The sequence below is a fragment of the Phyllobates terribilis genome, unplaced genomic scaffold, assembly GCF_046119375.1.
Source record: "Phyllobates terribilis strain yellow unplaced genomic scaffold, ASM4611937v1 Scaffold_2__4_contigs__length_985480577, whole genome shotgun sequence".
Classification (NCBI taxonomy): domain Eukaryota; kingdom Metazoa; phylum Chordata; class Amphibia; order Anura; family Dendrobatidae; genus Phyllobates; species Phyllobates terribilis.
In genome coordinates, this window is record NW_027362762.1 from 758750788 (window position 1) to 758776632 (window position 25845).

A 25845-nucleotide genomic window follows, 5' to 3' on the forward strand; every position below is an offset into this window, starting at 1 on the left:
CAGACACGGATTATATGCGTCTCAATGCAAGTCAATGGCGGGAGTTCCGCAAAATTAATGAACATGCTGCGGATTTATTTGCGCTGCAGAAACGCTGCGGAAAAATCCACAGCATGTGCATTGACATTGCAGAATGCCATTGGGGACCATGGGGTGCGGATTACCATGCGTTTTTGATGCGTTTCCGCTGTGGATATTCCGCAGCATAAACGCAAGAAAAACGCATCGTGTGCACGCAGCCTTAATAGTAAAATAGGTATACCCGTATATACCTGCCATGTGGATGCCCAAAGGACACTCTTTGGGGATCTATGTGCCAGGAATATGGTGAACTTACAGTAAATGTGTGTGAACACAGCCTAGTAATCACCCTAACACAGAGAAACAGATACGGCCCAGTAATTTACAAATAATAATTGCAATATGACAAATAAAATCATGGAACAATCAGCGTTGATTCATTTTTGTCACTTTAATTGTATTTTAAACATTTTAAAGCATAATTGCTGCATGTATTGTGCTATAATTCATGCAGGCTACATTCATACATATGAATTAACATCTAACTGCTTGTAGCAACATAAGTATGACAAGCATACATCTAGCGTTATATTAGAAAATATCAGCATGTACTGAAGTCAATTATATATATGCCCAATCCTTGTAATCTCATATACAGTACACTACATATATGTCTATATTGCTGTTGTTTGGAACAAATGGTCTCTCTCTTTATACTAAAAGGATTTCCATATTGTAATAGATGAATACATTGAGGAGATACTGGGACGGGCCCCAGAGACTTGTTTGTCTGCTGAAGTCATTTGGTGTGCCAGTGTGTACTCCGGTTTCCTAGCAAGGGATTAGGGACAGTGTCTTTTGTTGGATGAATGGGAGAGAAGCTAGTAGAGATAAACTGGATGTCAACGGCAAGAGGAGGCTCACTGTCCTAGACTTTCACTAGAAGAGAATTATCAGTTTGACACAATTATTGGCAGAAAATTGGTAAGATAGTTTGATTTTTCCTGTTGACTATGTTCATATATACATGTGCGTCTGGGTGTTTTGTTTTATGAGCTCATCTCTGTGGGACAGTCTATTCTTGTTGATGGGAGCAGATGGCTACAAGCATAGTGTAAGTGTGATTGTATCTGCTGACATGGCTGTTCATTCATAGAAGGATAAGAAAAGCGTGCCCGACCCATCAGAATGCACATAGGTATTATATCAACTGCAGCCAATTAATAGTATAATAGTTCATAATACTTACAACAATGCCACATATAGCAGTTACTTTAAATAATGAATATTACCAACCACGAATATGATTTCACATGTAATTTCACAAGTATTACATCTTATTTATATTAATATTTATTTTTACAGTTTATTGTAAGATTCTGTTCACATTGACTCAATAAATTCTGTTATGGCTGAATCCCTGCTGGTTATAATGTATCTGTCTGACAGATTCAGATAGATCCCATTGACTTGTCTTAGAATTATTTTTTTTCTATAGAAAAGAGTAGTGCAGATTGCCCTCCAGGTCATCGAAGAGCAATGAAAACATGATGTAACTGCTCCAGCATCAGTCTGAACAGAATGCTAATAAATGTAATAAAATATTGTACTTGTGTAAATAGTATTATCAACATACAGTACAGTGGAAAAGTTTTGGACAGGTGTGGAAAAAATGCGGCAAATTAAGAATGCTTTAAAAATTGAAGTGTTAATAGTTTACTTTTATTAGTTAATAAAATGCAAAGTAAATAAGCAAAAGAGAAATCTAAAATGAAAGCAGCATTAATTCTACTCAGAACACTTGCACAAAGTTTTTGAAGGAACTTGACAGGGAAGTTGCTCCAAACATCTTTGAGAACTAACCACTGATCTTCTGTGGTTGTAGGCTTGCACAAATACTTTTCTTTTTTCATGTAATCCCAGACTTACTTGATGATGTTGAGATCAGGGCTCTGTGGGGCCATATCATCACTTGTTCTTCTTTAAGCTGAAGATAGTTCCTAATTATATTGGCTGTATGTTTGGAGTCGTTGTCCTGCTGCAAAATACATTTGGAGCCAATCAGATGCCTCCATGATGGTATTGCATGATAGATAAGTACAGTATGTGTCTGTATTTCTTCGCATTGAGAAGATTTGTAGTTAGTTCTCCAAGATTTTGGAACAACCTCCCTGCCGAGTTCCTTAAAAAACTGTGTGCAAGTGTACCTAGAATTGACGCTTTGATGCTATTTTGAAGGCAAAGGGGTAGACAGACCAAATATTCATTTGATTTAGATTTCTCTTTTGTTCATTCACTTTGCAAAATAATCTATTAGAAGTGCACTTCTATTCCTATATATATATATATATATATATATATATATATATATATATATATATATATATATATATACACACTACATATAAACCATTATATACTATCACTAGTTTTGAGTATACGCTAAGATACTAGGGTGCATAACTTAGTGGGGGTCATTTAATATCTTATGTATGCCCCATGTTTTAAAAATGCTGTGTACTGCTTGCCACAAACCAGCGACATTGACAAGGAACATAAATCACAATCGTGCAAGCAAACACCACAGACTTCAACATATTTCAGTTGTCATGTTCTGATTTATTTAAATGCACAGGCATAAGCAAGTCATTTATTGTACTTAATGCTCAGCACTGGCTGTCTGATTGAAATATAATAAAATTAAATCCATAAAACAGTGAGTAAGGTAAATTGGATAAAAATGGTTATCAATTTGTTTAGCATATATGATATCCTCTGCACAGTATAATGGCCCCAGAGTCCCCACCACACAGTATGATGGCCCCCATAATCCCTACCACCCTATATGATGACTCTGCAGCATTGGATTGGGCTCTGCACAGCAGGCCCAATTTAGTGATGTTATTGCACCTGCTGCCCTGAAACTCAGACACAGGCCGAATAGTGCAACAAGGAACCAATGGCTCCCTGATCCACCATTGTACTCTATTGTATCTACATCCTGAGGATCAGAAATCATTGAAATTGCTACTCCAGGCAGGGGGAGGGAGAGCATTGCCATTTGGCATAGGACCCCCCATGATTCATGAGTCCCATAGTAGCCACATAGTCTACCATCATAAGTGGTATGCCACTGTGCTTAGTGGAGTCCTGTACTAATTAAGTTATTCATTGGAGAAGAAGCAAAGCATCCACTGACCCTTTTAGATAAGCTAATATACAGGCGTGCAATTCAACTGACGAATGAGCAAAATGGTTATTTGTCAGGTGTGATGCCCTTTAAACCGGCTTAAAATTCATTGTTATCAGCAGCACATAGTCCTGTGTATACAGGTTAAGTGCTGCCAATAATATGATATTCTATGGTCAGAAAATAATTTTTTTGAGGACATGGGTTTGTTGGTATGTCTAATGACGTCAATAAACGATTGCCTATCAACTTGCATATAGCCAATTGACGGACGTTTAATATTCTGTATCAGCCTGTTTAAAAAGGCCATTATTTCTACACTGATCTAGGTTCAGTGCGGTATTACTGCTGGAGTGCCAGGGTTAGCAATTGTAATAGCTGTGCTAAAATGTTTCTTAATTATCGCTGTCTAAAATAAGCTTTATTCTGGGTTTAGACATTGTTATTCTCATTATGTTTATATCAGACATGCTTGAAAACAGTGCTAATATCGACTGTATTCTTTAGTGCAGATCTTTTTCTCACCTTTCTAAGTAATCAGGCATTTAAACACTGGGGCCCCAATTGATTGAGGCTGGTGTTTTGTATGTCAGTCTTAAAGAAGTGAGCGCTAGAGTAAAGCCCACCATACACATTCGATAGCCGATCTTTCCTTCAGCTGATCTTTCTGCAAGCAGTCATCTTGCCTGCTTTCTTATACACAGTAAAACTTGTTCAGCTGAGCGCTCCTATGTTCTCTATAAGAGAGCCGCCACAAGACATGTCTAACAATGGCTTATCTCTGGGAAACCAAATGATCGTCAGTCCGAAATTGTCCAGGGCTACTATACATTTTAGACTGTCAGCCAACATTACTCTGTTATTTATGGGGGGCTTTAAGGGAATCTGTCAGTAGGATCAAACCTTCCAAGCAGTCTATATGGGCATGAAGTTCATAAGAAACTGAATAAAATGATACATTGATATCTGTGATCCGATGTTTTATTCCTCAGAAATACACGTTTTTCTTATATGCAAATGAGCTGTAAAGAACTAGTGCCATAGACAGATCTGAAAGAAAATATGACTCTAGATCTGAATTTAAACAAAAGGGGGAGTTACCAGTGTGATGTGTAATGGCCGCTCTCTGTTCTCCTGATCTCACTGCAGAGCTGTGTGTGATTATACCTGACACATCTGCAGGTTCCTCTCAGCTCCAGCTTCCATCTTACAGGCAGACAGGGTCGCAATATTGTTGCAATACAGAAGAGCTCAGAAAGCTGCTGCAAATGTGTTTGTAAGAAGATAGAGTTCAGTTCTCTTGTTCTGTGTTAGTTACCTGTCTCACACTGGTAACTCCCCCTTTTATTAAAAATAAGCTCTGGAGGCAGATTCTCATGCAGATCAGTATCTTGTTTTTAAGGCTTCATTTACAATGTTCAATGCAAAGGTTTGAATTAGCTTCTTGCCACCAGCTTGCTCCTCCGGCCAGTAGCCTTCTCTGTGGCCCCAACAAATGTACCTCTGTTTAAATTCTGATTCCTGTACTGGGGTTACAGGGTGACTGCTAGGACAGCCATTAAGACCTGGGAGACAGAGGGGCTAATGCTTGGCCTTTCCATTGAAGCTCTATTAAAAGCTGCCAGTAACAGTGATGTTTGTTATATAAGTAAATAGATACTTTTGTCTGTAAATGCTGCATTAAGGCTATGTGTCCACAATGCAGAAATGCTCCGGATTTTTCCTTAGCGTTTCTGCATCTCCCTGGCAGAAAAAACGCATGCGGATTGTACATGCGGATTGTACATGCGGATTGTACATGCGGATTGTACATGCGGATTGTACATGCGGATTGTACATGCGGATTGTACATGCGTTTTCCTGCCAGGGACAAGCAGATGTGAAGCGTTCTTCACTTGCATTTCCGCATGCGGGTTTGCAAGTGCTTTCCAGGTGATTTTAGCATCACTTGGAAAGTGCTTGACAACTTGGTCACACTATATATGAATTTATATAGTGTGACCGAAAGAATGGTAAAAAATTAAAAATAAATATTATACTTACCTTCTGATGGCCCCCGGTGTCTTTATCCGATGCGTCCTGGCTTGCCGGCAGCTAGATGTAGACTAAAAGGACCTGCCATGACGTCATTTAGTCATGTGAGGCGTCACGCGACTGCCGACGTTGGCGGTCGCGTGACCCGTCACATGACTAGATGACGTCATGGCAGGTCCTTTTTAGACCACCGCGAGCTGACGGCAAGCCAGGACGGATCGCTATGGAGACCGGGGGCCATCAGAAGGTAGGTATAATGTATATTTTTTATTCTTTTGTTACAGGTACTATGGTACCCGGGGTCCGGAGGAGAGTCTCCTCTTCTCCAAACCCGGGTACCATCTGCACATTAAGCCGCATGATATCCCCATGTGCACATGTAGTGATGCGGATGTCATGCGGTCCAGTGCAAGTCAATGGCGGCGAAAACGCCGCGATTCCGCAAAATAATTGGTAGTGATGCGGATTTTTCCGCAATGATAATCCGCAGCTGAAATTTCCACTGCATGTGCACAGCACATGCGGATTATCATTGGGGAACATTGCAGACCTTCTACCAAGCATTTTTTAAGCGTTTCTGCAGCGAAATTGCTGCTGTGGAAACGCTTAAAAAACGCATAGTGGGCACAGTCTAAGTATATTGTGCCAGGCACTGCTCATGTGTCACAGTGGGGGCCAACTCCTGAACAGGGGCCCACAGGGGGATTTACCTGTTTCCCTGTAGGCCAGTCTTAGTGTGCCAAAGCTGGACCCTGACCCCCACCTATCTGCAAGGCATCTCAGGCCCTGTCATGTATTTGGGAAAAAAATGAAAATATGCTGCAAAAGAGATTTTAAGCTGCATGAACCAATTACATACAATGGACAATGGTATAAAACAACAAGGGATAATATTCACCTTGCCAATCTGCTGCTGCTCCCAGGAAAACACTTCCCTGCTCTCGCTGGTCTATTTTCACCTGGCTCCAGCTATAAACAGTTATCGGATGGAGCCAAAGAACAGCGGGGGACCAAGAGTTTGAGGAGCTATTTTATACTATTGTCACTGTTATACATAGGTTATGCCTGGTATTGCAAATCATACACACCATTTAAAATGTATTATGGGCATTTAAAAAATACCCATTGAAAAAGTTATTGTCTTGTATTTCTCTTTATGTCTGTTTGGCAAATTTATTTTAGTAAGTTAACTACCATGAGATATTTAAGCAATGCTTTCATCTCCTTAAAGATTTGATTCTGGTGATAACACAGAGATAACATTCATCCTAAGCCTTTTCATTTTGGACAGCTTTCTCTGTTGAGGCTCACTATCCAAATTATACAGGCACGCACCTCTGGTCGCTCTGTGCAACACTTTCTTTTACTGTTAGCGTGTTTATTGCCTTGAGCTATCTGCTAGATGCATGTAGCTGATGAAGTAAACCTAAATCTTTATCCAAATCTGTCAGTAGCCTCTTTAAAACACAAAAGAAAGAACAGTTTGGGGCGATGAATGTGTTTAGGTCATATACTGCTATAACACTTCAGGTGCTTGATTGTATGTTTCTCTTTATATAAAACTTTACATTCACCCTGAAGTCGCTATATCAGTATATATGGGATGGAACATTCATTAGTTTGTTTAAAATATAATTTGATATTCCCCCATGTCTTCTATTAGTTTTTGGGACAGCTGGGTGGTTCCTAAGGGCTTGTCAACCAGTTTTATGGATATTTTAACCTTGTGATATTACAGTAGAGAAGCAGGGGATCTAATAAGATGTTAAAAATGTGACACAATTTAATGATACATTTACAGGTGATATTTTGATTTAAAGTCTAGATCTATTTCTATAAAATGTCTATGTCTTATAAAATACTGAGGCTGAACTTTTCTCCCAGACGTTTTACAGTGGCTTTAATACAGTGAGTCCCGAGGGTACTGCAGATAATAACACTTCAAGTGTCCACTGAAAGAGAACAAAGAGAGGACCCATTTATCATGTAGTTACCAAGACAGCTAATTTGACAGGGGCTATTTTATTTTGACTGGATGCCTTGAAGCGAAGGGGATCATTTTAAAATATACTGTAATCAAGGGGAAATGCAATTTGCATTTTAAAAAGAGACAAAAATTTGCCTGTGCTGGGAAGTGCCAACAATGATTATTCTGATGATGATCCTAGCCTGGATTTAGTATACGGTGTTAGCAAAGATGCATTTCTCCATGTGTAGAAAAGAGCTGAGATTATACAGGACTGTATATTGCAGCCTGGCAGACAATGCATCTCCCTTACTGTCAGCATGCTTGATGTCATCATATGTCACCTGAATTTAAGACCTCGGATGCATTGATAATCTGGGGTAAATCAGATCACTATTGTTAGATTAAGGAAATAGATGGATTTACTCATATGAAAGTTTACAGATGGAGCCTTGTTGTCTTTCCCAGAAAAAAAGAACAGAAAGACACTGTAATATTTCCTCTGACATGTTTCGTCGTCCTTTTTTTCCCCCACAAGTTTTTTTCTAAATTAAGGGAAATTAAACAAGCCATAAACATTAGATATTTATAGGATTCCTTAATATTCCAATGTTTATTATATGTGACCTAGTTTATCCACATTGTCCTGAAATTTAATGGCACCAAAGGTGTCTGCCAGCTGCTTACCCTGCCTTTCCATAAAAACCATATTAAAATCTATTACCGTTTACAGATCTACAGATTTTAGTGTTGTCTCTAGCGATGGAAGTGGGCATGCCACCCCACTACCTGCAGGAAGAATCATGTTTACTAGAGATGAGAGAATATATTAGAGTAGAACTAAATTCTCCTTAAATTTTACAAAAATCTGTATTCTCCAAAATGCAGATTTTTTTGTAATTCACTTTCATGCAGATTCAACAAAATGGCGGTCATCATTTTTCTGAACCGTAAAGAGCCATAAAAAGGTAAAGAACAAAAACTCACCACTCTGCTCCTTGCCGTCACCCATCCAGACCTTGCTGCACCTTCTTATCATAGTTGCGTACCCAGAAATCCCCTCGTATATGTAAGGTCGCGGCGCAGTCGTGATGTCATGATGTTGTGACCTTCTGCACAGAACCCTCCCGTGCTTCGTCAGAAGGGTTTTCAGCGTGAGTGGCAGGGAAAATCCACACAAATAAGAGAACCTGATCCGTTCATTTCTAATGTTTTCCACCATGGTTGTCAATGCTTAGAAAAAATTAGGTGGCAATTAGTAAGCTTTAATCAAATTTCCGAAGCAGCGGCAAAATTACAGAAATAACACCTTTCTTGGTCTTAAAAAAATGTGTCAAAACTATGATGTCCAGATATTGTAGAGATTAATATATTTCTTTTAACTTTACGCCCTACTTCTTTTCTAGGTACAGGCATCTGGCCACATTTTAATATACTATAATATAATAGAATTATATCTTAAATAATAGTTGTTATTAAATCATACAAGTTATATCCAAACAGGACACTAATCCTATCACTTTACCCTAAATGATAACATTTGCATACTAATAGAACAGGTATATTTTCATATGACTCTCCGGTGTCTTATATCGGCTCAACTAGTCATTGCTGTTTCAACTAACTTTGTATAAATGAATATTACAAGCAAATATAAGAATTTTTTGGTGAAATTGGCTTATGAACAACTTCTTACCCTCTGACCACTGAAATGATGGAACTTGTAAATTTTAAAGCATCCTACCAACCTTTAAAAATGGTTAAAGTTGCATATTCATGCTAGGACTGGCGGACACAGACAGAAAAGGGCCCCTGTGCAAGAACAATATATGGACCCTTTGCAGCCCAAAAGCTCCTAAAAATGCAAAATTGCACCTGGTTTGGATATAGAAATGGGCCCCTTACCTCTTGGGCCCCTGTGTGGCTGCACAGGTTGCACCAATGTTGTGTCCGCCCCTACTACTGTTTATCCAACAGCCTTATGCCTCTAGCTTAATAACAATGTTGAAAAAAAATGCAAAAATAGCTACAGTGAGAAGGATAAACCTTTTCACCAGTGGGATTTCATTTCTTGGTCTATTGCCTGGACAAGTGACTTGACAGTGACGGGGTAAATACAGGAGATTTGTGTTGATCTCAGCTCGGTAGATCTCGGTAGGTTTTATTTAAAAAAAAAATGAACACAACTTTACTTTTTGATTTCCGCTTGTAAATACTTGTACTGAGAAACAACAAGTATTTTTTCCTTTAAACTGTTGTGTTAGCTGCTCCTCAGAAAATTGTCTTTTAAAGTATATTTTGCAAGGGTTTATAGAAAGCGGAGAACATTCAAGGTGAAGAACACCTTCTGGGACCTGGTTCAGCTCCACATGCACACAGGTACTTGACACTATTAAAACAAGATTCTATCATGTTTAGTGAAGCAGATACATCATAGTGTCATACCAGGAGATGCCTTTATTTTCTGTCATTAAAAAAAACAACAACCGTTTTTGGTTCTTACCTTTATGGTTTTTATTTTTACTAAATATGTATACAGGTTGTCCACAAGTACAGCGTTTTACAGTACAGTGACAGCGTTATTAAATATGCATTTCTCATTTTTAGCAGGAATGATTCTGTGGTTCTTTCCTCCCACCATGGAATGTCATGCAGTTCAAATATTAATGAAGAATGTCACTGTGTCTTACTCTCTGGATAACGATATAAATATATTTGCATCTTCAATAATATTCTTGATTTGTACACAATGAACTCTCAACAGCTTACAAACTAGAATGAGATCAATACAAGATGTATGACCTATATAATGAGGCTTCAGCTACGTTCCCAACAATTTGTTGCTCTTTTTTTTACTCCTGCTGCTCCCCTGAGTATTCTGTATTTTTTTGTTTTGATGTTTTTTTAAATCTTCTCTATGGTTCCAGAGATATAGGGCTGTTTATTTAGTGCTAATTTTTATGGTCTTTACAAAGGGATGTTACTCACAGGATAATAATGCAGAGCAGCCTAAAGACATGCCCCCTGAGGATAGTGTATGCTATGTCTCCTTGGTAAAGACCATAAAAATGAGTACCAAATCAAAAGGTCCATATATCCAGAACCATATAGTGGGTTTAAAAAAAAAACACTCAGGGTAGCAACAAGAATAAGATAAGAGCAAAAAACTGACCTGGCGTCAGGTCCTCTTTAACCAACGTTTTCTCAGGCCAAGAAGCATAATAACAAAGTCAGGTCTGGGTCCTCCTCTGCCCCATCTATTGAGGCCTGCTGGCACATAGAAAGGTTTTGAGGGGTTTTACATTACAGATAGGACCATCATGATGGATACACCTTGTTGCTGTGAGAAGGCTTTTATACTTTTTTGATCAAACCAGTGTGGACTAAGTACCCTATGTTATTTACTATTACTATTTACTTATGTTCTTACTGCAGAGTATTTACTCATTTTATTTTTATCCTAGGTTATGTTTATTAACGGCCACAGTGTGAATGTGCACTTATACATGGCACTTATATTAACCCCTTTCCAACGTGGTACGTAATAGTACGCACCACACTGGTACCCCCTGTTCAGCGCGGGCTCCGCGCTGAGCCTGCACTGAACCTGGCACATGTCAGCTGATTTATACAGCTGACATGTTCCCGCAACAGCGGGTGTTAACTAGCTAAATGCCGCTGTCAATCTCTGACAGCGGCATTTAACAGCGCCGCGCCGGAAGCACATCACTTACCCCGCCCATCGGTGACCCCGTCAAGTGATCGCGGGTCACCGATGCGTGGGCATGACAACCCAGGGACTGCAGCAGACCCCTGTGGTCGTCATGTAAAGATTGCTATGAGTGCCACCTAGTGGTCGGTGCTCATAGCACAGGAGCATTTCTACCACATAGAGGTGATCTGCTCATCAAACGTTTGAATTTTTTTTCACCACTTAAATAAAAAAGAACCTATACATGTTTGGTGTCTACGAACTCGTAATAACCTGGAGAATAATAATGGCAGGTCAGTTTTAGCATTCAGTGAGCATGATAAAAAAAAAACAACTGTGGAATTGCATTTTTTTTTTTGCAATTTCACCGCACTTGGAATTTTTTTCCCATTTTCCAGTACACGATATGGTAAAACCAGTGAAGACATTTAAAATTACAACTCGTCCCGCAAAAAATAAGCCCTCACACGACCATATTGACTTAAAAATAAAAAGGCTATGGCTCTGGGAAGAAGGGGAGCAAAAAACGAAAACACAAAAACAGAAAATGCTCCGGTCATGAAGGTGTTAATGTGTTCAAGCTCATTTCTTTGGTTTTGCTATAATATATAGGGACCCTACTAATAAGAGCAACAATCTTATAAAGGTAGAGATGGTGTTGTATCAGGTATAAGCGATAGAAATGCAAATATTTGCAGACTGAGTTGGTCAATCAGGTATAATTGGTACAAACTTAACTTTGATAAATTCGAATATAAGAGGAGAGTAGAATAAATTAGTAGTTGGTTTGTAAGTAAATATGAACATTGCTCAAGAAACCCATTACTTAGTTTCTATGGAACATCGCAAGTAATCCTTCAACCCACTCTGCCTCATATTGATCCACATGATCAGTGAAGTAGCTAGAGGAAGTGCAGTGGTAGAAGTATGCCTTTGTCCCAGGTGTTTGAGGGCAGCCAAAGGAAACTGACGGCACCTCGAAAGGGGCAAGGGAATGTTAGTTTTTGCATCATGACCCAATAACTTGAATATTCACCTATTATATAATATATACAGCATCTTCTATTTTCTATATTGTATTGTTCTGTTGTGTTGCAGCTATTGTGATGCCATAGGACACTTTGATTATGTCTAGCATCTAATGTAGAAGTTAGAGACTTGCGTGCTCTTGGAATAACCTTCTTGTTTTGCTTATGTTTTATGTTATTGAAAAGTGCACAATCTGTGTTGATGTTTCAGTCAATAATCTGCTAAGTGGTGCAGTGTGACCACCAGAGCATGCAGAAATAGGACTACCAAGATGCTCAATGGCACTATGTTACTTTGTTCTGGGCCAAAAGACTGCATTTGTACTCAACTAGAAATACTGTAAAAAATATTGATTTCACAGTAATAGAACAATATGTGTAATGAGGACATTCTTTGTTCAAGATAATTCAGCTTCTGAATCTACCTTTATAGTCATAATAGTGATAGTTAATTAATCCAGGGATTTAATCTGACTGCCAGATTGGAGTCGGGAAGTGGATTTTTCCTCAATGATGAAAATTGGCCTATACCGCATGGGTTTTTTTTGCCTTCCCCTGGATCAACGCTGCGGAATAGCTGCAGTGCACAAGAAATAGGCTGAACTGGATGGACGCTTGTCTTTTTTCGGCCTTATAAACTATGTAACTATGTAATATGTAGTACAAGTATAAGAAATGTGTCAATTATCAAATTTTTTAACAATAAGAGTCACTTATTTTTTTTCAAAGACAAACCTAAAACAGAACAACCATTGCCATTAGAACCTTTACTGTTTTTTAAAGGGTTTGCCTCAGCCTTTCATTTTAGGAGTGCACTGCTCCCCAGCCTCTTTACTTTCTGCTTGCTGGAAGTCAGGTGCTCCTGTTTGATTGGCAGTTCAGAACGGGGCCATTCTTCAGAGGCTGGCCAAAACTGTGCACTCTCCGATGTTGCTATAGGAGGCAGCCTTGTCTCTGCAGAATTCGAGGATCTCAGTGGCACTTATTCTGGCTGGAATTTGGAGCTAACCGTATACTTCAACAATCCTGGTCAACTTTACTGCAGTGTATACAAGTTCTATAGAAAAATGCTTGTATGCACTGAGCACGTCTGGCCTCTGCTACTAGACCACAGCGGTGCCTGATAACCTAGACAATGAGTTGTAAATAATAAAAAATGCTATTATATTAATAGAAATGGGGCAGAATTTTAATAAGGTGTAAATTTGAATGTTACCTCTTTTTGCAACCACTTTCCAATTATACTTATCTTTTAAGATGCGTATAACTCTTGATAGACTTTTTTCACACTTACAATTTTAATTAATTCAATAAATATATGATCTCTTGGCCCTGAACTGATCGTTCTCACTGCATGGCTGCAGTGAGGAGGAATTGAATGGAGCTGTATTAATCTGGCCAAACACACTAGATGCCTGCGGTTGAATGATGCTTCGGCTGTTAGCCATCTCATCCGACTGTCCCATACACATAAACGCACTTTAGGTCTTGCGCTCCTGTATTCTCTATAAGAAAGCCGATATTGTCTGGTTCAATCGACTTAAGTCTAATATGTAGGGGTCAGCTAGACATGGAATGAAGTGGCAGCATGCACGATCAACTGCTGTCACACTCGAGTTATTCCTCACTGGGGTTTTAGCTGAGAACTGGGGACCCATTGAAGTGGTTATAGGGTGCCCAGTAATCACATATTTATCACCTATCCTGTGGCCAAGCCAGTTAATTTATTTAGTATAATTGATCTTTTCTAAAGCATACAGTATGCCTCCCTTTGAACGCAGTTTTCCAATCTTTATGATACTAAGAATCTACAAAGTTTAGTTAATGTAACATTGAATGTATATTGTTAGGAGGGCAGTTGCAGACAACTTTATTATAATGGAACGCAACCGACCCCGGGGTCCGCGATGCAGCTTGGTGGACTGCTGCCGAACACTTTCCGGGTGAAAAGGAAAGCAACCAACTTAATGATAAACCCTTCCGTGTTACTGCACACAGGAACGGGTATAGCGGTTCGCTCTATCTCCGTTGACTGCACGGGAGATGCGCGACCGGGGAAGTAGCTGTAGCCCTGTTAACTACACTGGGACTACAGTGGCGGCGCTAGGATGCGTGTGTGACTACGCCGACGGGTACACGTGCCTCCAGCCGGCGTGCTTCCGGACTGAAGGGTATTACTCCACGTGGCTGACAGGTGATAGCCGTGGACAGGATGTCTGCAGGCTGCTCGGGGTGTTAGGCGACCCCTTTGGCAGAGCCAGGCTGCAAGACGGAGCTACCTGCCTATTTCCACTAGGCTGCTTATTTCCACTACACCTGCCTATGAAAACTACATGGAACACAGTCGTCCACACATCAGCATCACTTGCTCAATGATCAGAGCGCGCTGCCATGTTTGTGGGCGGGTCTTTTAAAGACTAAGCCCTGCCCACCTTTGCACTATTGGTGGCGTCACCCGCGACCAATCAGGCGGTGCCAGGTGACCGGATCAGGTGGTTGCCAAACCACCAATCACGATCCGCCAGGTCACGGACATGCTCAGTGCGGAGAATCCTGGACTTAGGCTCCAACAGCCCTGTCTCTCTCCGCAACCTATGCTTAACATTGCTAGGCACAAATACCTGAGAGACAATCTGTCCATCTCGTGGACCAGCTAGGTGTTGGGGCTGACGATGTTGCTGAGCAGCATCAACCCTGGCTGGAACAAAATGGGAGCCCACAGAAGGTTCTGGACGCATTTCGAATCCAGCAACAGCTCGACACCTAACAGTATATATTTTAACTACATCCACAGTTCTGTTGGCTTCAGAAATTTCAAAGCAATTATTTCATGACCAATTAGCCAGTTTGCAATTTCATTTGTAAAATGTTTGCAAAAATCTCCTTACAACTAAGAATAAACACCCTGATGAGTGAAATGGTTTTTAAACACACTTAATTTCCACTGCGTGTGTTGTAAGGCTGGTGCTGAAAGCCCAATGTGTAATTCAAAACTATTTCCTTTCTTCATATATCACATTCTGCGCCTTATTAAACAAACTGACTTTACTGTTTTTTTAATCCTGCAGTGTTTATTGGGACATATTGTAAATTTCCAACAGGTTTTTTATTATAAACTCACCTGGAAGAGATTGTGAGGCAACCTATAAAAACACATTCTTAGAATGGAAGAGACTAAACAAACTTCCTGACATTAATTTGCTTCTAGGACATCCAATTTGTTATGTAATTAGGCGAGTAGAACTATCGGAGTAGAAAATGCTTGACTATAATGCATGCTTGCTGCAGGGCTTTCAATTTGCTGAGAGCATTTTTGGGAAAGATTCTCATTTTCACTGACATTGCAATAAATGTTGACTGTATTATACAGGTATTTCCAAATGTAATATTATATTTTATGGTAGCTGCCATAAGACTGAACTTTATATCCTTGAAGCACAGAACAATGTTGTTAGAAGATACATTCCTTGCCATTTATGTAAATGTTTTTAGAGACCTGAAATATGTTTCCAGGTTGCTTTCAAGGTTGTACGTTACTATTTGTTTTTTTAATGATTGTCACACACCCTGCTCAAAGTAATGTGAAAAATGAAACTTGTATATCACCTTTAACACAATTCCACATTTTATGTGGTTCCACAATATAGTTAAAAATCATGTCCCACAAAAATGAAGAAATTCTTAATAAATATATGTCCTAGACATGTCATCTTCTGTTAAATTCGTAAAAATTCCGCTCACTTGTTTCTTTGGTGTAATTATGGGTAAGTTTAAACACAATATACATGACTAGTGGAAAAAAATCTGCAGTAGTAAAGCACTACCTTTAGTATTAAATGAATATCAGGGGAATATCAGGGGAAAGTAGGAAATGGCCGAACTACAGATGTAGCATTTCTTAGACTAACACACAAGAAAGATATCCCTTTTTTGATAAGTTAACTCTTAACAATACCCTATACTGTAGATACGTGTAGAGTTATACTTTTCTGCAGCTTGATATTTTTGGCATTTTATGAAAGGCTTCATCTGTACATGAAAACACAAATACAATGCAAAAGCGCCCTGCAAACATTATATAAATGACTTGTACAAATGTAAAAATGTGGGGTTCTTAGCACAAATTTTGATTAAATTGTGAGCCCATCTGCCAGTGACAAGCCAACCTCTTTTAGATGGATCTTATATGAAACAGACTAACCTCCTTGTGCCTAAACCTAAAATAATCTGGGGAAGAATAAGAACCAGTTAATTAAATTTCTGATTTAAAATAGCCTTGGATAAATGAGAGTATAGGGTGAAAGACCTTTGTTGATAGCCACACTTTTAATTACTTATAGCAGTAAATGAATAAGCTCACTTAATATAGTGTATTATATACAGCTTAATGTAAATATGTCAGGTTCCTAGCACGCATTTTGATCAAAGTGTGTATTGCTTTTTGCTCCCAGATTTTCTATATTTTCACACACTTTGATTAAAATGTGCATCAAAAACCTCAAGTATTTATTAGTGTCACATTAGTGTAATTCATGGATTGTATTTTAAATCACATGCCCACTTTCATCGCTCCCACAGTAGCCATTATGCACAATTACATATTTCCAAGACATATTTATATAATAGAGACTGAAACAACCATATTTAATAAATATAGTATACTATTATGCATAAAATATACAGACTTATATGTGACAGTAAAAAATTAACTATTTAATATCATCCAATATACAGCAAAAGAAAGATGCATTTCAGTGAACTCCATAAGAAAGTACATACAGTAGTTAGTATCTCAGTATGTAATGGTGTAGCTGTACAGATCAGCCTCAAGGTAAAGATTGATATGGAATATATCAAATATTGCAAACATTCATTTTGTGTAAAAGGTTGGTAGAAGTGGAGCACATCTCAGCATGTACTGATCTACATACCAAAATCAGTGCTTAGCCCCATAGTCTTGTTCTATTTTTGCAGATCATGATCAACAAATTTCTATTTGTGCAGACATGGTCCATATTATCCTAGTTATAGACATGAGATGTAAGCCAGTAATTTAATATTAATGAGAAGCTATCATCAGAAAAAGATCTATTATTTAAATCATATTTAAATGCGTTAAATGTAATATATATACTTCATAGAAAAATGGTAATCTTACAATTTCCTATTCTTATCAGTTACTTTATCTTATTCAATTCTTATCCATAGAGGCATGATTATATTAGAGGGGTTTTCCCACAAACGAAAATTCATTTTAATCAATAGATCTTGAAATAGTAATAAGTTCCACAATTGAATGTATTTAAATAAAATGTTCCTGTACCACAGCTCCTGGGCAGGGGAGGAAGAAAACGATTATACAGATATTAGAGAACGGGATCTCAGCTGATTCTTTTTGTGAGGTAAAATATTTCACTGCCTGTTTTTAAACAATGTTTTACTTCAAAGAAAGAATCAGCTGTGATCCCTTGCTGAAATATCTGTATAATCTATTTTGCTTCCTCCCCTGCCCGGGAGCTGTGGTATGATCAGACCATGTTCCGTACACGGTCAGACACCGCTATTAGACAGGGGAATATTTATAAGATTATCTCAGCACAGGAACATTTTATTTAAACACATCCAATTGTGGAACTTATTTTATTCCAAGACCTATTGATTAAAATGAAGTTTCATTCGTGGGAAAACCCCTTTAACACATAAAAAGTTTCATGCACAGCTAATAACAGAGGATCCACCAATTACAATAGATTATGTCACCACTGACCCTGCTCCTGCTTCCTTCACAATGACAGGCTCATTAGATACTATAAAACAAAAGATAGGGTCGGAGTCTGACCATTGTGGCTATGTACATGTGTTGTTTCCTGAAACAAAAGGAACAAATTCCTTAATCAGATTAAGCCATTGGGTCATTTTCTGATGATAGCTTAAATTTAAAATGAAACAGTTATGTGAATAATATTTTAAACCATCCTATTATCCACCACCTGAATGTATACAGAAAGGCCAATTTACACATACAGTAGGGAAAATAAGTATTTGTTACACTGCCAATTTTGCAAGTTTTCCCTCCTACAAAGAATGGAGAGGTCTGTCATTTTTATGGTTGGTGCACATCAACTGTGAGAGACAGAATCTAAAAATAAAAACCAGAAAATCACATTGTATGATCATTCATAATTAATTTGCATTTTATTGCATGAAATAAGCACTTGATACAATAGAGGAACAGAACTTAATATTTGGTACAGAAACCTTTGTTTGCAATTACAGAGTTCAGACGTTTCCTGTAGTTCTTGACCAAGTTTGCACACACTGCAGCAGGGATTTTGGCCCTCTCCTCTATACAAATCTTCTCCAGATCTTTTAGGTTCTGGGGCTGTCGCTGGGCAACATTGAGTTTCAGCTCCCTCCAAAGATTTTCTATTGGGTTTAGGTCTGGAGACTGGCTAGGCCACTCCAGGACTTTGAAATGCTTCTTACAGAGTCACTCCTTATTTGCCCTGGCTGTATGTTTCGGGTCATTGTCATTCTGGACCCATGACCCATCTTCAATGCTCTTACTGAGGGAAGGAGGTTGTTGGCCAAAATCTCACAATACATGACCCCATCCATTCTCCCTTCCATATGGTGCAGTCGTCCTGTCCCTTTTTCAGAAAAGCACCCCAAAGTACGATGTTTCCCCCACCATGCTTCATGGTTGTGACAATGTTCATGAGGTTGTACTCATCCTTCTTCTTCCTCCAAACACAGCGAGAGGAGTTGATACCAAAAAGTTCTATTTGGGTCTCATCTGACCACATGACCTTCTCACATGCCTCCTCTGGATCCTCCAAATGGTCATTGGCAAACTTCAAACGGGCCTTGACATGTGCTGGCGTGAAAAGGGGGACCTTCATGCCCTGCAGGATTTTAACCCAAGACGGTGTAGTGTGTTGCTAGCGGTAATGTTTGAGACTGTGGTCCCAGCTCTCTTCAGGTCATTGACCAGGTCCTCCCCTGTAGTTCTGGGCTGATTCCTGACCTTTTTCAGAATTATCCTTACCCCACGAGGCAAGATCTTGTATGGAGCACAAGACAAAGATTGACAGTCATCTTGTGTTTCTTATATTTTATAATAATTACGCCAACAGTTGTTGCCATTTCAACAAGCTGCGTGCCTATTTTCCTGAAGCCAATCCCAGCCTTGTGCAGGTCTACAATTTTTTTCCCTGCTGTCCTTAGACAGCTCTGTGGTCTTGGCTATGGTGGAGAGGTTGGAGTGTGATTGATTGAGTGTATGGACAGGTGTCTTTTATACAGGTAACAAGTTCAAACAGGCACAATTACATGGTACAGAAAATGAGTGCAGAATAGGAGGGCTTCTTAAAGAAAAACTAACAGGTCTGCGAGAGCCAGAATTCTTGCTCGTTGGTAGGTGATGAAATACTTATTTCATGCAATAAAATGCAGTTTAATTATTTAAAAATCTTACAATGTGATTTTCTGGATTTTTTTTAGATTCTATTTCTCACAGTTGAAGTGTACCTGCGATAAAAATTACAGACCCCTCCACTCTTTGCAGGTGGGAAAACTTGCAACATCGTCAGTTTATCAAATACTTATTTTCCCCACTGTAACTACAGTAGTAATGATAATTGTCAAAGAGGGAACTACTGACAATTGGGAAAAATAGTGCAATTGTATAATTGGCTGAAAATTATTTTATGTCTAATGCCAACTTTACAGTATTAGGACCCATAAATGAAAGCATGCTTAGCTCTGTAAATTATTGTAAGAGCATAAAAAAAATTTTCCCCATTTCCTGACTCTATGACATTCTACAGAATGTATTAATAATGGAATAAACGAATGGTTCCGATGATCGACCAATCTAAATTCTAATTTTGATTAAGGGAAAATTCTCATAAAATCCCTAGAATTTCCCTATTGCAATTATTTATTAGAGGCACAGTTTTGTGTGTTACATAAAGGCTATATATATATATATATATATATATATATATATATATATATATATATATATAAATATATACTGTATATACACTAGTTCATTTTTTCTTAACAATCTATAAGTATAAGCACGCAGGTAATGAGTTTTCCATGATTAAAAATTGTTCATGCCTTGAGGTTGTACAGAGCTTATATATACATAGCTGGGGTATGTTCTCAAGTCTGTTTGACTACAGACACCCTTATTGTCCAAGTCATTATTTTAGTCACTGCTTTCATTGAATTGACTGTGTATGTGCTATTATTTGCACAAAGACTTTTTGTGAGATCGTCTAGTCCTTAATATGTACAGTGGATATAAAAAGTGTACACCCCTGTAAAAATTCCAGGTTATGTCATGTAAAAAATCATGCAAGAAGAATTATTTCAAAACTTTTTCCATCTTTAATGTCACCCATAATCTGTTCAAATCCATTCGGGTAGAAAAAAAAAGAGCTAAAATATTGTGGTTGCATAAACATGCATACCCTTAAACTAATACTTTGTTGAAGTATACTTTGAATTTATGACAGCATTCAATCTTTTTGGGTAGGAGTCTATCTTTGCCAATTCATACTTGCAGTAGTGCTCCAAATCTGTCAGATTACAAAGGCATCTCCTGTGTATAGCACCCTCTTAAAGTCAACCCCCAGATTTTCAGTTGGATTCAGGTCGGAGCTCTGACTCGGCCATTCCAAAACTTTGATCTTTTTCTGCAAAGCCAGTCATTTATTGATTTGGAGGTATGCTTAGGGTCATTGTCATGTTGAAAAGTGAAGTTCCTCTTTATCTTCAGCTTTTTAGATGAGGCCCGAAGGTTATAAAATTGACTGATATTTGGAACTGTTCATAATTCTCTCCACCTTGACTAGTTCCACCTGCCAAAAAATAGCCCTAAAGCATAAAACTGCCTCCACCATGTTTCACTGTGGGTGTGTTGTTCTTTTGCTGATTTGCATTGTTGGCTTTGTGCCAAACATACCTTTTGAAATATGGCCAAAAAGTTCAACCTTGGTCTCATTAGACTATAACAAATTTTCCCACATGCTTTCGGCAGACTTCATGTAGGGTTGTCAGAACAGAGCTAGGCTTTTAATTTTTTTCTTTGTAAGAAAAGACTTCAATACCCTACCTCAGAGGCAAGATATATGAAGAATATGGGAGATTGTTGTCACATGCAGTACACAACCAGTATGTGGCACATATTCCTATAGTTCTTTTAACATTACTGTAGTCCTCTTGGCAGCCTCCAGGACTAATTTTCTTCCTGCCTCATCAATTTTTGAGGGACGTCCAGTAATGTCACTACTGCACCATATTTAAGCCACTTCTTGATTACCGTCTTCCCAGTGTTCCATAGTATATCTAATTCCTTGGAAAAATATTGGAACCTTCTCCTGACTGATGGCATTCAACAATGAGATCATTTGTTGTGTTATAAGCTGTTTATGTACCATGACTTTTTCTGTAAAATGCCAGGAAAAAACTAAAAGAACAGTTAAACTGTATACAGAGTTAATCAGAACCACTGTAAATGATGGCAGTTGTGTACTACTGTTTGCCATGAGTTTAAACGCAATTGGCTAATTCTGAACACAGCCACATTCCCGATAAAAAGAGGGTGTTCATTCTTATTCAATCACAGTATTTTAGTTTTGTATTTTTTATTTTCCCTCAAAATAATTTCAATTTGTTTCACAATGGATTTGTACAGATTATGGCAAAAGTTCAGAAATGATTCTTCTTGGAATGATTTTTTTACATGCCAAAAACCTAAAATTTTAACCGAAGTGTGTAAACTTTTTATATCCACTGTATTTTCCTATATAGAGTAAATTGTTGGCACTACGAATAATAACTAATGATGAGTGAATCTGCTGAAATTTAGCATAATTTATTTGATGCAAATCAAATGTTACTTTTTATATCTGGGAGCTTTCTATACCCAAAATCATAATAAACATACAGTGAAAAAAAAATCTAAATCAAAACTCACCTGTTCCACTTTCACAGCCCCCGGTTGAATCCTCTATGTAGCTCCCTCCATCCCTGTGTTCCCTTCTGCACCACACCCGATGTCTTTTTCCTGCATCATCTGTTTGAACCAGGGTTTTCAGCACTAAGTAGCCCTCTGATGCCATAACGTCATGACATAGACCCCTCTCAGGTAATATATGTTGTGACTTCAGATGCCTCCACTGCACTGAAAACCATGGTGCAAAATGAAAAGGCTGGAAGAGGATGTCCCATGTGGAGTAAACCAAAGAAATGCTCTACAGAGGAGTAGAAGAGGGTCTTTAGTACATTGAGCTGCAAGGTGAATGGTATTTTTCTAGTGTCTCTTTATTGGACCTCTACAAATCAGCAAAATAACAGCAGCAAGCTGGTCACCATTTTGCTGAATTCTGACAAAGGGATTCACGAAAAAAAAAAATTCATATTGAAGAGAATCCAAATTATTTGTAAAATTCTAAACAAATTTTATTCAACTAGATCCAATTCGCTCCTCTCTACTAATAACTTATTGATCAGGCTATGGTGTGATTTAACAATCCAGAATAATGTTCTTGTCAATATCCTTGGCTACAAATCTTTATAGAAGATGAAATGGCTATCAGGCAAACATGGATCATAAAGTAACACAATTCAGGCACATAAGATATATTGTAAATAAATGAAATCAATGGATGCAATTTACTAGAATGACATTTCATACACAACTCATAAACCAAAGCCCACTGGAGAAGGATATGACAAATTCATTAGAAGACACTTCTTAATAATTGACTGAGAACTTAAATGAGTTCCATTACAGCTTACGCCAATCTGCAGAGTAAATTGGCCCCACATTTTACACTACGCTCCATATGCTTTTTACAAAAGTTGCAAGAGTAGAGTGATGTTGTTGTCATTGTGATATTTTGTCATATGACTTTATTGTCCAGTACCTTTAGCCCCTTGTAGCCCAAAGCAGCCACTTTACAACATAAACATATAATAATAGTTGCAATATCAATTTGGTGTTGTAACAAGGATGGGGCATAGACAGCGGAAAAAAAAAAGAATGCAATAAGCAAGTTTCCTGGGCTTTTTAAAAAAAACTGCATCCCAAAATAAAATTTTGTGATAGACAGTCTAAGGCCACGGCCCCCCTATCAGTATTTGGTCAGTATTCGGTCAGTATTTTTTCTCAGGAGTGGGAGACAAAACCAGATGAGGAACAATCAGAAAAAAGGGATAATAGAAACAAGTCACCAATTCTTCATTTATCACCCACTCCTGGTTTTGGCTCCCACCTGAGAAAAAATACTGACCGAATACTGACAAAATACTGATAGTGGGGCCGTGGCCTAACAGAGGTTTTAATCTTTGGGTCTATGCATTGAAACAATAAGCAATGTTTGGATTTGCTAAATAACTGACACTTCTGAGCATTGTCTGACCAGTAGTCTCAATATGACTGTTGCAAAAAATATTCCTCTGATTGTGGGAAAATGACAGTTCCACCTTGAAAAATGAGTTATTCTCAAAATAGCAAGTTATTCCCAATCCATTGGATATGGGGTCTGACCATTAGAACATCCAGCAATCACAAAAACAGGGCTCTAGTATACCAAAAACATAGCTCTACAGAGTCTGGTCTTGAATGAAGCAGAGGTGTTTTTTCCCCTTTGAGCTTTGCCATTTGCTTTAAAAGAAGTGTAAAACCATCCATGGGGTATTGCCACATTCAGTAGAAATTGAAAAACATATTGTGAAGTTCATTTTCTACTGTTAGCTCTTGTTAGAATAAAAGATTTGAGGCTATCATAAAATTTTTGCAGAAAATATGTAATTTCCCAATTTCATAGCCCAATCTTATAAAAATTTGTGACGCGCATGTGAGTTAAAAATGCTCACTACGCACCAAAATGAATTCATAGAGGGATTTATTTTCCAAAATGGTGTCACTTGTGGCTATTTTCTGCCTTCTTGACACCTCAGGTGCTCTGCAAGTTAAACATTTCGTCTGAAGTCTATTTCAACAAAATTTGTGCTCTAGAAATCAAATTGCACTCTTTACTTTCTAAGCCATGCTGTGTGTCGAAACATTAATTATTGACTACATATGGGGTATCGCCCTATTCGGGAGAAATTGTGTAATAAACTCTGGGGTTTATTTTCTCTTATTAGCCCTTGTGACAATGACAAATATGGGGCTAAAATAACATTTACTAGAAAAAAAAAATGGTAAAGTTATGTGAAGCACCCGTGGGTTCAAAATGCTTACCACACCCCTATATGAATTACTTGAGGGGTCTCGTTTACAAAACGTGTTCTCCTGTGGGGGGTTTGTCCTGTTCTGGCACTACAGACTGCATTATATCTTCTGTAATCTATTCCAGCCAAATTTACACTCCAAAACTCAAGTTTCACTATTTCCCTTCCAAGCTCTGCCATTTTCTGATACAATTTTTTTTTACCACATTTGGGATATTGTCACGTTTAGGAAAAGATGCATAATAAATTGTGGGGTCAATTTTCTCCTGTTACCACGTGTGGAAATGACATAATTTGCGTCTAAAGCAATATTTTAGTGGAATAAATGTAATTTTTCATTTATTCATTCTAATTTGCATTAATTCTGGAGGAGCACCTGAAGGGTAAACAAGTTTCCTGACAGCGGTTTAGAATAATTTGAGGGGTGCAGTATATAAATGGGGGTATTCAGATATATTGACCCCTTACTTCAAAACTGTATAGATTCATAAAAAAATAAGATTTGTAAATTTCCTATGAAAAATGAAAAATTGGTGCTAAATTTTAACCTTTCTAAATCCTAACAAAATGAAAGTACATTTGAAAAATTATGTTGATATAAGGTAGACATATTGGAAATGTTGTTTATTACTAGTTTGTGTGGTGTAACTCTTTGGTTTAAGGGAAAATACATTCACAGTTTTAAAAATTCTAATTTTTCAATATTTTAGAAATTTTCATTAAAAAGTACATGACATATTGACCTAAATTTACCTATAACTGTGGCTATATAAGGGATTGCTTTTTGCGACACAAGTTGCATTTTTTAATGGTGCTATTTTTGAAGTACATATAATTCTATTGATTTTATAAACCTAGTTTTAGGGGATCCAAAAAACTGAAATTTTGCAATTTTGGGGATTTGTTATTTTAGATTTCAGTTGTATAATTATAAATTACATTAAATTTATTTTGCAGGTTATCAAGTTTAAAGGGAACTTGCAAGCTCATTTTTATATATTGAAGTAGTGCTATGGCTGTGTAGGCACTTATCCCCGAATAAAAATAATATTTTTTTTGTAGAGAAATCTGATGTGTGAGTAATGAGAAATTTAGTGTAGAAATCATATGCAAAAATATTGGAAGTGCATTAGGTTAGATTACTAGGCACTCTCCAGACCCCAGAGTCTCAAAGTGTCTCTTCCTTTCCCCCATCACAAGCCACATATCTCGGACAGTTCACTCTAGGTTGAGACATCAAGCCACAATCATGTCTCTGAGGTCATTGCACATTACCTCTGAGGTCTGGTCATGACCAGAAGTTCCAGCTTAGAGAGAAAAGACCGTAGCTATGATAGCAGAAAGAAGAGGCACTGAAGACCAGATAGTAGGCAACAAGCGAAGCTGCCTGCCATCCCATCTTCTTCTTTCCAGCGCTGTGTCTCCTGGCCTGTTCAATCTAGATTGGGTCTCTAGACTGGAACTGCGTGTAGCACACTGACCTCCGAGGCCTGGGTGAACTTGGAAGTCCCAGCCTAAAGTGAGCAGACCAGGAGATGCATTGGGCAATGAGGGAAAGAACAGGCAACTCTGAGGACCGGACGGCAGGCAGTGAGCAGTGGAGGGGCTAGACAGGTTATCGGTGAGGTATTAGTTGTTT

The 25845-nt window shown here is 38.2% G+C and overlaps 1 protein-coding gene across 3 annotated transcripts in view; it reads left to right on the plus strand.

The window, feature by feature from the left end:
- The window catches only part of MID1 (midline 1), a 603051-nt gene that overhangs the window by 255956 nt on the left and 321250 nt on the right, over positions 1-25845 (plus strand). The window contains exon 1 of one of the 3 annotated variants that reach the window (XM_073667311.1): positions 871-1005. The exons of the other annotated variants lie outside the window; for them this stretch is intronic. The gene's annotated coding sequence lies outside the window, so the exon portion shown is untranslated. Of the gene's footprint in view, positions 1-870; positions 1006-25845 lie in introns of those variants that run through there. 3 annotated transcript variants of the gene reach the window in all.